Here is a 14314-nt window from a genome sequence, read left to right as displayed (position 1 = left end):
TACAAACTGAATCGTGAATAATTGGTATGTGGTTTTGCTTTGAAAAGAAAACAAATAGCCCCATGCTTTTTAGTCCGTGTCCATTTTAACAAGCGTTGTCCCTAACCAGTATTACATGCGCTGTCCATTGTGCTGAAACCTCGGCCAGGGAAGGGGTTGGCGGGGTTATCAAGGCTTTAGGAGGATAAACGCCTGGTTATCGCTGTTCAGTATTGCACGAGCTGTGCGCTGTGCAGAAAAGTCGTTAACCTCAGCCTCAACCGAGAGGGGACTGGTAAGTGAGGACATACAGAGTTTAACGAGGATGTAGGCCTAGTAGGTAAAGTTGGAAAAGTAATTTGGAACGTAACATCATGTCTGTGATTTAAAGCATTACTGTCCACATCATTTGATTAGCCTACCTGTCTTTCGTTCAGGGGGGCGCAGGTATCCAATCATAATCAATTTCTGGACTGACACTGAGATGACGGATTTGTTTTTGTTAGTGACAGGAATTAGTGCCATGTTAGTTCCCATTTGTAAGCAAGCACCCAGGGTCATATGGTGATATATTGTTTTCAGCAACTTCAGGGTGCTGGGGATTTAGCTGCAAGTTGGTGGGGAGAATAATTAAATCCAACCATTGTACGGCTAACCTTGGATCCATTCTTTGAACATAAGAACCGTTTTTATCAATGCATCATGTCGACATTTTATATTCTATGTTTTAGGCCTTCAATATGCTGTTTAAATATCCAGCTGTGGAACTTGATAATGAAATGAATCGCCTAGCTATTTAATAAAATCGGGTTTTAGAGACTGAGATTATGTTCTGTGCAGGGGCGGCAATCCCGGGGGGGCGGGGGGGACACGACCCCCCCATCCTGGGAAAAATATGATTTGTCCCCCCCAATATATCACTGAAACATAACTATGTAATTTAGATAATATTAATAATACGCAATGAAAGCAATTGTGCTGATTATAGACACTTAATAGCGTGTTTTTAAGTTTCAAAAGATTGCGACCCCCCCACCCTTTTCCTCACAATGGTTTGATCCACTGGCAAGGTAACAGAGGGGTCGTGTCTACTGTCAAGGCACTCAATGAACGTAACTGACGTGAGGTTAATCCAGTCAATCGCGCACACACACTAGCTGAATATGCAGAGCTAGCGCGCAAATATTAACTATTAAGCTAGCTAGTACCTATTCCATTTATGTGGCCTCGTCAAAGATGGAATCTTTGCTATCGTCAATTTATTCCGAGATCAGCATGCAGATGATGTAAGTTAGTGCTTCAAAGTCCCTGTGATAAGGTTAGCGATAAACTGAAGTCCAAACTGAACAGAACTACACTCTCTTCTACCATTGTCTTAAATATATTTAATGGTCTCGTTGCAAAAGCTAAATTGTCGCAAGGGAACTTTTATTTATTTATTTTATTTAACCCGGGTAGTAAAGATTATAGCAAACACCACTGAAACAGAATTGGTGCTCACTTGCTTTGCAAATTCAGCTATTGTTGGAAGCCAGCCAATATGAAACAAACTATTAAAAGTACAAAAGGTTGTAGCATATGTTGTGTAAATGGTGAACTCATACAGCTGTCAACTCTTGTCATTTTAATCCGTTTCACATTTGCTAGCTACCTTTTAGATCGAAGCCCAAATAGAATGATAAAAGATAAGATGATAGAAGCCCATCTCCTACTGTAAATAACCTACACACTGTGTGTGTGTGTAGCCAGCCAGCCAGGTAGAAAAATGGCAGAAAAATAAAAGACGGACATCAGAGTATTTTTCAGTACACCAAAACGCAAAGTAAGAACCCTAGTAGCCTAATATCTCAGACTAGTTGATAAAATGTTCATAAGAAAGAAATGAAATTCTAATGGAAATGTTTCACAATGATGTCATTAGGCAATGATGTCATTAGGCAGATGGCACACAGACAGCAGAGTTGGGGACAGATATGCAGGGACAGACTGGCAGAGACAGGGAGTCTCAGGTAAGTTTGTTGAGTCTTTGTTTGGCAACATTATGAAAGGTTCTCAATTTTTTTGACTTGTAAAATAGGAACATAATTGGAAAATGCCACTCTCAACTTAAACTGGTGACTGAACTAAGATTTGTTAAAGGCAATGGTATTGCTGTTGTGATTAGTTGTGTAGTTTTGGGTACCGGTAGTTAGGAGTACAGCAAACACCTTATTTCTTTGATCCTCAATATACATTTACCATATTACAATGTAGGCTATGTGTTACCGCACTACTTTTGGTGTCCCCCTCAGGAATTGCTCTTGAGAAAATGTCATGTAATTGTCCCCCCCAAAGTTGATATCAGATTTTCGCCCCTGGTTCTGTGTATTAGATCTCCTTGTAGAAGAACGCGAATGTCAGCAGTCTGACTGGCAGGTGACTAAAACGGATGTAAGAGAGAACTTTTTCTGCACCTGTAACCCTGACTCTATCTAGAATTCACACTAGAGAGCACCCACACCTTATCTTTTCACTGGAACTAAAACCCTGTGGAGGTAGACGATGTATTTTCCAAAATCCACAGATTAATTTTGACAATTCCAAGTGTTTCCTTTCACATAATCCATAGACATCCAAGGCACTAATGAAACCCTCCAGTGAAATCCTCCATTATCCCGCTAAGCAAGTAATCACTGCAATTAACTGCTGATCCCGATGTCTGATTGACTTGCTATCTTAAAGAGAATACCCCTGAACACTGGTCCAAACTGTGTGTGTGTGTGTGTGTGTGTGTGTGTGTGTGTGTGTGTGTGTGTGTGTGTGTGTGTGTTTCAGCACCATGGGCAGCTCAGGTGTCATACCGTTTTGGCCTCCGCGCTCCAAATAGATCAATGGCGTTATTGTATTACTGCATGTGAAGGTACTAACTCCAGAGAAAGTGAAACTGAAACTAGACATGCAAAATAACAAATCAGCGGTTTTAAACCAAACATCTTTCATAAACTGGTATTTTAGGGCATAATAATAGCCGTTTCTAAAAACCACCTGTTTATAATACATTATGGATGCACTTGCAGTGCCTAATATCACCACATAGTGCAAGTATAAGACTTGCTATAAGCATTCATAACTATTGCATTTTAACACCCTTTATAAATGTCTAAATGCTACATATGCATTCCTAAAGGATTACACACATGGACATATGCAATATAAAACATAAGCGTTCATAAAATTGACTGACTCGAAATATAGCTGTATGCATTATACAACATGCATACAGGGCAATTCTAAAAGGGCAATTATGCCACTTTTCAACCTCATATTCATTATCTACAGCACCATACCAGTGTCTACATATGTGAAAACATCGTGTTTCTATGATCTGTAGTTAAAAAGATAAGAAGAAAGGTCCTATAAATTGCTTCTCTGTGGCATCACAGGGTAGGATTAAAAGTAAAGGCTCTATTCAATCTGTAAAACTGAAGCATTACAGATTCTGTGTGAGAAATGTTAAGGTCATTTCCGATTGAGCTGACAGCCTATACAGCGTTTACCGTGAATGTAGTCTCCACTAACGCAGGGACATTGCCTTTAAATTACAATCATGCTGTAACCCTGAATTTCCGCTATACATATTGAATAGAACCCTATGAAAAACTGTGGTTTTCAAAACCTGCAACGAGTTTCTAGCACTCCCAGCAAATCTCTGTGTCACTGTTTTTTAAATTATTTTTATTCAACTTTTGATGACGTCATCAGGTATAACTTTGTAAAAAAAACAACAACATACAAAACGTAGAAATGCATCGTTTTCACATATGTAGACACTGGTATTGTGCTGGAGATAATGAAAAGGAGGTTGACCAGTGGTAGAATTGCCCATTAAGCATTAAATGAAAGCTCACTATATGTTTAAATGCCTATGTATTTATGATGCATTACAAACCAGGAGGCATAAAAAGTGTTACCAAAGGGGATCAAGTAATAATACCATAAGGCTATTAATCCGTACACACTGCTCTCTTATAGCTATCTTTGTTATTAGACACATGCTTACTTGTGTGTCTGCATGTCATCCAGCATACATATGCATGAGCAAAATATGCTTATGTATTTATTTTTGTGTTGGTGACTGTGTTGGTGTGAGACGTCTGTACATGTGTCGAGTTAGACTGTGTTGGTGTGAGACGTCTGTACATGTGTCCTGTTAAGACTGTGTCGCCAGCTTGTTTATTCATGCTTGCCAGGTAAAAAAAAAAGGCACAATGAGGACAGATGACAGATGATGAGATTGCTATTTTCTCCCTTTATGTTTTTACATAGTTTATGTGGTTGCTATGGCGCAAAGCAGCTGGTGTAGGGCTCGAACACACGGATAGGGAGTTCAAAACGATTTTACATGTAGAATCGCGCGAAAATGTCTGCAGTCAGGCGTCTACAGCGCGCTGAACGATCGGTAGAGGAATGGGAGAACCACATTCGGTGCGATGTATGCGACCCTAGAAGTCCAGTCCCTTAGACACTGCCACTAACAAAGCCAAAGGCCAAATGACTCACTACAGGTCTCAGTACATTGGATGGAGTTTGACAGCTTTCTTGATAAACTACTCAGACAATGGAATCACAACACAGATTTAACAGGAGAAAAGGCCAAAATGAAGTATATTGCCATGTAAACACATACAGTACATTGAACATCTAGATGCTCTCACGCTTCAAAAAATAAGTGCCAGACGAATCCAGACAGACACAGGCCTACTTGAGACATTTAGGCGAGGCAGCCCTCCCTCCCTCTTTCATCAGTATTCTCGTCCCCAGCCGGGCCATAAAATGAAGGTTTACCTGCGCCGTGACAAGGTGAGGGAGGAGGGATTTTCCATTCCTCACCTCCAAACTCATTCCTCTTTTCACTCATACAGCAATAATGAAGGCTGGGTGAACCAAGTTTTACCTGGTGTCGCTAAGCAACCATATTCTTGGTCGCTCTCACTCCTTACTAAAAAATATTTTTGTCAGAGTGCAGTATATCTGCAGTATGCTGCAATCATTGCGTCCAAAATAACACAGTTGACTGCAGTTACTGCACTTTTACTGCAGTTTCAAAACTGCAATATTTTTTGTATGCGTCCCTCTCCCTATTTCAAGTTCTTCCCTAAACGAGGAAAAAAATGCAGTGTAGAGCTTGATGGCTTGATGGTGAATGCGAACAAGGAGCTGTGGACATCAATGGAAATGTACAGTAGGTTATATAAGTCATGGATGTTGGGACTTGGCACTACAATAAATGTTATATTTTTGGGATTATATGTTCCAAAGATTTATGTTGGACCCTTCAAAAGGAATCAGGCAAATATCGTACCTGTGAAAAAGAATGCAAATGCCTGTACACTCACTCTTGAGCGTGTGCACGCACGCACGCGCGCGCACACACACACACACCAACACACACACGCAAACACACACACACAGCTGTATTTTTTAAATCTGTTATTGGAACGTCTTGATTCATCTCAGTAGGAGTTCATTGCAGTAGGTGGTAATTAGGTCAAAAGCCAACTAACTTTACAACAAACCATGCCCACTGCTAACAGGTAGCTGTCACATACTAAAAACCTTTGTTTGAACTTTGCATCCCAATATTGGATATGTTGTCTCTTTCTTAATTCATCTTTCCTCCATTCCTTGCATCCTATGTCCTCCCCTCCTTCCTAAAACGCATTGGAGAAGAGGGTCTGAGGGGAGGAATCACAGAAAGAATGTGTCTCTAAACACATTTTCATCCACAGTTTGTATGTGAGTAAAGTCATACCATATAAAAAAACATGACAGCTGTTTTGGAAAATGGAACTTTTGGCTAAATGTTATAAATGCAAGTCGATCATTTGTTCGTTCGACATGGTGGGATCTTTTTGCCTTGGTAAAATTAATTATGTGAGAAATGGTGGTGGAGATGCCTTCATGCATAAATATTGATATAATAACCATCATATCGAAGTAAACTTGGATTCACAAGATGATATGGTGTGTGGTCCTCCCACTACTATTCGGGAAACCATGCAATTTATTAGGCTACAGATGAAATAAATGATGAACTTTACAGGGTGGTGATAGTGCACGATGATCTTGATGCTCCTTTCCAATAAATATTGAGGTTCTTATTCTGGTGGCATGTGTCTGCGAGCTGTTCGCTGGAGTGCACATGCCAAGACCAGAGTAGGCACATTTGCTATTTAACGCAACAGTCAAAACTATCGGTAGTGTTGAAAATGCGAAACTCATTGAACTTTAGATTTTTATTCGGTACACGAAAACTTATGTGAAAGTTGTCATCACACACTGATTTTTATCCGCAACAAGTCTGTTTGGTGGAAACACACCTCTGGTGGGAAAATGTGCATATTTTTTCTTAATGCTGCTTTTTAAAATATTTCCATGAAAATCTGTCACCAATTGGATGGAAACCTAGCTACTGTCAAATGATAGTGTAACATTTTTGTGTGAAATGGAACTGGGCCCATTGCTGCTGCTAACTGATTGGGTGATTGTGGACGGGGTCATAGTGGACGGTGTGTTTGGTTGGAGTCCAGAGTCACTGCTTCCTTTATCTGTACAGTATACAACCATCTTATCATATCACACAACCTTGCATATGTGTGGGTGCGTACGTGTGAAACCAACCTCTGTTCCTGACAGGGGCTCAGCATAGCCTCTGATTAGTTCTGGGTAGCTGTAGGGGAAGGAAATATCTGACAGTATTTTCCCACACACCTCCTCTAATGCCTTTCTACTCCATTTCTTTTCATGTGCTTGGCATTTCCCTCAATAACTTATGAAGATTACAGAGTCACAGGACTGAGCTTGCTTCCTGAGCTTGCTGATAAATTATGAGTTGTAAACTCAGGTATCCAAAAGCAGCAACACTGTCTAATAAAAACAATCCTATACTTTAATAACAGTATACTTTTCAATTAATGATCTGCATTGTTTTCAATGTCAATTTGATGCTGGTGTTCTAACCATTGCAATTGCTCAATTGATGGCTACAGAAATACTGAAAAGTCTTGAAGTATATCGCAGGCCTTCAGCGCTACAGATTGAAACGAGCCCTTAGGGGGCATGGCGGAAGTAGATCTTTACAGCATGATTGAAATTTAAAGGCAATGTTCCCGCTTTAGCGTAGACTGCATTCACGGTAAAACGCTGCATAAATGTTACATTCTATCGCAGAATCTGTAATGCTTTAGCTTTAGAGATTGAATAGATCCCTTCGCTTTTATATAAAGCTTTTTGATATCTAAAACTGAGGCCTAGATTCAATCAGATCAAGCGTTAACCGGCGATAGTCTACACCCGCCTAGCAGATGTTTTGGAGGTGTAACTACTTTGGAGTTGTCAAATCGGTGAGCAGCTGCTCTTTATCATTGTCATGAAGCCACACCCATCCCACTCATATTAGAAGTTCAGAACGAGAAAGTGTAGGCCAGCCAAACTCAATTGGTGGATCACGGTCTGTGTCTGGACCCAGAGAAGGGTCAATCCGAACCGGACAACGTCACATTTTGTTATATAAAAGTAAAATTATTTTTAGACAGCTTTAAAAAAAAATCTACCGGCCGCAGCGGCCTCTAACTCAGCAACCTCTCTTCCTCACCCACTCAGGAAGTAACGCCCACCTCTACTAGTGCCCTGTCTAATCCAATTGCATGGTTATATGCAAATACAAGAGGCCGCGACTTACACAATCACATCAATCCAAATATCCTCTGCGGAACCTTGGGACAAGCAGGCAGAAAGAAACAGAAAGGTTTGACCACGGTTCAACTGTTAATATCATAGATAGAAGGAGCTTAGTTACCAGTATCTTTGTTAATATAGCTTGTTAAAAAAAATATAAGTTGACTCTGAAAACCGTATATTCAAAGACGAGTGGACGGAACAGTATTTATTAATTCTCCCCGCAACTAACACAAAAACAATTTTCTTGTGAAACAAGCAAAAAATAAGACAAAAAACCCCAGAAAACTTGAGTGTGCATAACTATTCACTCCCCCAAAGTCAATACTTTGAAGAGCCACCTACTGCAGCAATTACAGCTGCAAGTCTCTTGGGGTATGTCTCTATAAGCTTGGCACATCTAGCCACTGGGATTTTTGCCCATTCTTCAAGACAAAATTGCTCCAGCTCTTTCAAGTTGGATATGTTCCGCTGGTGTACAGCAATCTTTAAGTCATACCACAGATTCTCAATTGGATTGAGGTCTGGGCTTTGACTAGGCAATTCCAAGACATTTAAATGTTTACCCATGAACCCCTCAGTGTTGCTTTAGCACTATGCTTAGGATCATTGTCCTGCTGGAAAGTGAACCTCTGTCCCAGTCTCAAATCTCTGGAAGACAAACAGGTTTCCCTCAAGAATTTCCCTGTATTTCGCACCATCCATCATTCCTTTAATTCTGACCAGTTTCCCAGTCCCTGCCTATGAAAAAATCCCCACAGCATGATGCTGCCACCACGATGCTTTACTGTGGGGATGGTGTTCTCGGGGTGATAAGAGGTGTTGAGTTTGCGCCAGAAATAGAATTTTCCTTGATGGCCAAAAAGCTCAATTTTAGTCTTATCTGACCAGAGTACCTTCTTCCATATATTTGGGGAGTCTCCCACATGCCTTTTGGCAAACACTTTAAGCAATGGCTTTTTTTCTGGCCACTCTTCTGTAAAGCCCAGCTCTGTGGAGTGTACGGCTTAAAGTGGTCCTATGGACAGATACTCCAACCTCCGCTGTGGAGCTTTGCAGCTCCTACAGGGTTAACTTTGGTCTCTTTTTTGCCTCTCTGATTAATGCCCTCCTTGCCTGGTCCATGGGTTTTGGTGGGCGGCCCTCTCTTGGCAGGTTTGTTGTGGTGCCATATTCTTTCCATTTTTTAATAATGAACTTAATGGTGCACCGTGGGATGTTCAAAGTTTCCGATATTTTTTTAGAACCCAACCCTGATCTGTACTTCTCCACAACTTTGTCCCTGACCTGTTTGGAGAGCTCCTTGGTCTTCATGGTGCCCCTTGCTTAGTGGTGTTGCAGACTCTGGGGCCTTTCAGAACAGGTGTATTTATACTGAGATCATGTGACAGATCATGTGACACTTAGATTGCTCACAGGTGGACTATATTTAACTAATTATGTGACTTCTGAAGGTAATTGGTTGCACCAGATCTTATTTAGGGGCTTCATAGCAAAGCAGGTGAATACATATGCATGCACCACTTTTATGTTTTTTTTTAGAATTTTTTGAAACAAGTTATTTTTTTAATTTCACTTCACCAATTTGGACTATTTTGTGTATGTCCATTACATGAAATACAAATGAAAATCCATTTAAATTACAGGTTGTAATGCAACAAAATAGGAAAAATTCCAAGGGGGATGAATACTTTTGCAAGGCACTGTAATGGTGTTGGGACTGCTGATAGCCAGTTGGTAAGGTGTTGGGACTGCTGTTGGGACAGCTTTATGTAGGCTCTAACAGTTTGTGGGCACCGTTTGTCACCGTTATAGTGCAATTCATGTATTGTTTAGTGTTGTGTAGTGGCTTTGCCTGCATGCATCCGACATTTGCCCCACCAAGATTGACATGCTAAAATTTCCACTGGACACCAGGCATAGTAAATTAGATCAGATGTATCCTCTGAACACAGAGGTGAGAACACACAAGATTAACCAACTCAAATCCCAATATGAGAGGTCCACCAAAGTCCTTGTCAATTCCCTGACAGCCCAACAACGTGCAATGGAGTGTTCACTGAGGATAGGTTGGGTTTTGGGAAAACTTTTTCAGATGGTGAGATGGTAAAAGGATGCATGTGTGAAGTTGCTGACACCTTCCTTGAAGGTAAACAAAAAGATGAGCTCAGAGAAAAGATCAAACAGATCCCACTGTCAGATTCACAGCAATGAGGAGAACTGAAATATTAGCTGAAGATTTAACTTCACAACTTGATGAGGCCATTCAGAATGCACCATGCATTTCATTAGCGGTGGATGAATCAACAGATAACACTGATAATGCCCAGCTTCTGGTGTTTGTCAGATTTTATAACGAAACAAATAAGAAATTCTGTGAGGAGCTGTTGGGCTTAACAAATCTAGAAGCACACACACAGTGAGAGGATATTTATGAGGCCATCAAAGGGATGCTGACAAGAAGGGGGATAGATCTGAAGTCAGTGGTCTCCATCACCACAGATGGAGCTCCAGCCATGATAGGAAGAGGGAGGGGGCTGGTTGCACGTTTTGAAAGAGGACCACCCTGACCTGACATCAGATCACTGCATCATCCATCAATCTGTCCTGTGTGCCAGTCTGGGAAAAGAGTATCCTGAGGTCATGACAACAATGAGGAAACTGATCAACTTTTTGAGAGCAACATCATCCCTACAACACCGCCTGCTACGAGGGATTCTGACAGAGGCCAATGCCAGTTTTGATGACTTACTACTGCACAGCAATGCCAGATGGCTCAGCAAAAGCAGGGTTTTGGAACGCTTTTGGGCCATTCAGGAGGAAATCAAAGCTTTCTTATCAAAGCAAAAGAGTGACAAGGCAACTCAGTTTTCTGAGTTTTTGGAAAATGAGGAGAAGATGGAAACAGTTGCATTTTTGCCAGACATTACATCACACCTTAATCAACTGAATGTTAAGCTGCAGGGACGGGACAACACAGTGTGTGATATGATAACAGCAGACCGGGCTTTCCAGAAGAAATTGGAGCTTTTCAAGAATGATCTCCTGGCAGAAATTGTCCACTTCCCCAATCTTCTGGTGAAAACGCAGAGAGACAAAGATGTTCCCAACCATATAGATTTCATCCAGAAGCTGATGGATAACTTCAAGGCATGCTTTGATGACTTCACTGTTGGAAGAGAACTGCTGTTGCCCATTCAGAACCCCTTCTTGGTCACAAATGTGACAAAGTTGTCAGAAGAAGCATAACAGATCTTCAGATGGGTAGATGTTGCTTCACTGAAATGGAGTTGATTGAGCTGCAAGAAAATGTGACTTTGAAGGAGCTGGCTGGTGATTGTGACCCTGTCACTTTCTGGGGAAAGATGGTGCCTGCAGCTGATGTTCTCAAGAGACTGGCACTATACATCCTTACCATGTTTGGCTCTACATACAGCTGTGAATCAGCCTTCTCCACAATTAACTTTATTAAAAACAAATACTACACCAGGCTCACCAATGAACATCTGCACCAGTGTCTCGGAGTTTCTCTCACACTGTTTGTGCCAAAGCTCAAAGCATTGGCAGGAGACAGAAAGTGTAATTTCTCTCATTAATGCAGAGCAAGGCCCGGAGTGACTTATACATTAATATTGCATGGCCCACAGTGACCTTCTGTGCATTCAGATTTTTTTTTTTCAACTCTCCTTTGTTCTCCAGAAAACAAGCACTTTGTTAAAAAAAAAATCAAATGGTTCACAGTGCACTTTTTGCATAGACAATTATGCAAACACTTTTGTTCTTCAGCAATGTTGCACATGTTTACATTCGAAAGACATTGTAATTAATTACAGTTCTTAGTCTCACTTAATGTATTTAATGTACATTTTATATAACAACATGTTCCCTAAATCGTAGACGACTATGTTTGTTACTACACTGTGCCACAGCGCCGATCATAGACGATATCCATCAGGACCTTTGCCACCTAGGAAATTTGTGTCACTGGACTTTCTCAAATAGTAGTTGAGTACCCCTGGTATAGGCTATATAGAAATAATGATGCTCAAATAGAAAATATTTAAATGAAATAATTAGGATTTCTATCAGCCTTATCAAGGTGTAGATTACATCTCACATTCTAGTGTTCAAACCTGTGAACAAGGCTGCATGAGATTTATGTCAATGTCACTCCGTGCAGCCAATGGAAATGTCCGCTTTAGGTATTTGGATGATTCCACGTGTCAAATGTCCTCTCCGACATTAACACTTCACAACGCAAACCTAACTATCTCCATTGACAAAGTTCTAAAATAGCTTTCACCGCATGCGACCAACCACACGCAAAATGCACTGTGCAAGACAAATTGGATTTTTAAGAATGTTAAGACTCCAATCCTCCGGTTCAGCCATTAGGCATGTGGCACAGGCCCCACCGATAGAGAGAAGCATTGATTGATGACATGTTTACTCCCCGCTGGTGAGTCCCCCCCACCACAAAGTTTTATTTGGGGCTGATTCCGACTTAGGAATTTACACCTTTCCTTCACACGTCTTTCCTTACTCAGTCATGTAACACGCTCTGCAGGTGTGGCTTCTTTACACGCTCTGAATACATTTCATTCAACCGCTGGAAACCGTCCCACTTATTTGCCAACAGATTGGTGGAGTTTTCATTCAATAGGGATTTCAGTACATTTATCTTAAGCCATCCCTTTAAATATGCTGTACCTTCTAGTTAGAATTTTGTCCACAGACTCACTAGAATATATTGAGAGAATGGGTTCAGAATATTAGGGATCAAAGAAAGCTATTTAAATACGCTGAGTGAAGTAAACATTAGGAACACCTTCCTAATATTGAGTTGCACCCCCTTTTGCCCTCAGAACAGCCTCAATTTGTCGGGCATGGGCTCTACAAGGTGTCAAAGCGTTTCACAGTGATGCTGGTCCATGTGATACACACAGAAAACTGTTCAGCATGAGTTTGCTAAGCAGCCCCCCCCCACCCCCCCGGGACAGCTGGGCTAACGTAGGCTAATATGATTAGTATGAGGTTGTAAGTAACAAGACATAGACATATCTGATATGGGCAGAAAGCTTACATTCTTGTTAATCTAACAATGTCCAATTTACATTAGCTATTACAGTGAAATAATACCATGCTATTGTTTGAGGCGAATGCACAGTTATGAACTTGAAAATGTATCAATAAACCAATTAGGCACATTTGGGCAGACTTGATACATTTTGAACAGAAATGCAATGGTTCATTGGATCAGTCTAAAACGTTGCCCATACACTGCTGCCATCTAGTGGCCAAAATCGAAATTGCGCCTAACCTGGAATAATACATTTTGACCTTTCTCTTGCATTTCAAAGATGGATGTTTTTTTCTTTGTATTATCTTTTACCAGATTGAATGTGTTATATTCTCCTACATTAATTTTATATTTCCACAAACGTTAGTGTTTCCTTTCAAATGGAATCAAGAATATACATATCCTTGCTTCACGGCCTGAGCCACAGACAGATTTGGGTATTTCATTTTAGGCAAACATTTTAAATGAGGGTCCGATCCTTGTCTCCTCCCCTTCATCTACACAGATTGAAGTGGATTTAACAAGTGACGTCAATAAGGGATCATAGCTTTCACCTGGATTCACCTGGTCAGTCTATGTCATGGCATCTTAATGTTTTGTATACTCCGTTTATATGCATATTCATCTCTGTCTCAGCACCAATTGGTAGATTTAAAAATACTATTTTCTTGTAGATTATTTAGATTTAGGAAAGTATTCATGAATCATAAAAAAACTAAAGAAAGTTGTTTGATTAATTCAGAAAACACATGATAATGTTGGAAGATTAGCGTACATATAATTATAATAGGGAGAACAGTGTACAATAGTAGCCTATACCCTGGTCTATTGCCTGCACTAACCAGGGAACTGTGTGATGACACGGCCAAGTATTGCGCCATGCGTCAGTTTCAAACTGTTAGCGCTTGGTCTGACACTCCGCTCCATAATGATTTAATTAGCCTACATTTCTTTTTTTATATTATCACCTGTTACTAATGATCCTCAGCAACAACCACACGGCCATTACGGCATTTACAGAGGAAGCAAATGAAGGTGAACGAAACAATGTAATTAAATGGAATGATAATGTAGGCTATACCAACAGAAGGGAACAAACAGAAAATTGGCAGTTGAAAATGTGTTATTAGGCCAACTGATGGTCGATACTGATAGTGGCTTATTTTTAACATGCTAGAAATAGGAAATAGGGTAGCCTATAAATAAGACATTCAAGACTGCCCATCCCTGCAAGTTAAAAGACTACACAATAAAAATTCTGCATAATGGCACAGCATTTCATATCAACTTTCCACCAGTAAATTTTATGCTTCAGATTACTGCCATATGACTGGTTTCACATTTGTCTCCAGCGATTATAAGGTAAAATAGATCCAAAACTGGTGTCACTTATATTTACAATTCCCTTATCCAAATGAATTATTCATTTACCTAGCTATTATTAATAGCTCGTATCAAGTTGTAAATTACAGTGCATGGAGAAGGGTGTTATTTTTATATGAAAAAATGCAGTATTTGCTTTTCCATTTGGAATCGGTA

Source organism: Salmo trutta, chromosome 3 (assembly GCF_901001165.1).
Source record: "Salmo trutta chromosome 3, fSalTru1.1, whole genome shotgun sequence".
NCBI lineage: Eukaryota > Metazoa > Chordata > Actinopteri > Salmoniformes > Salmonidae > Salmo > Salmo trutta.
The sequence above is the reverse complement of the archived record's forward strand: the minus strand, read 5'-3'. Positions refer to the sequence as shown.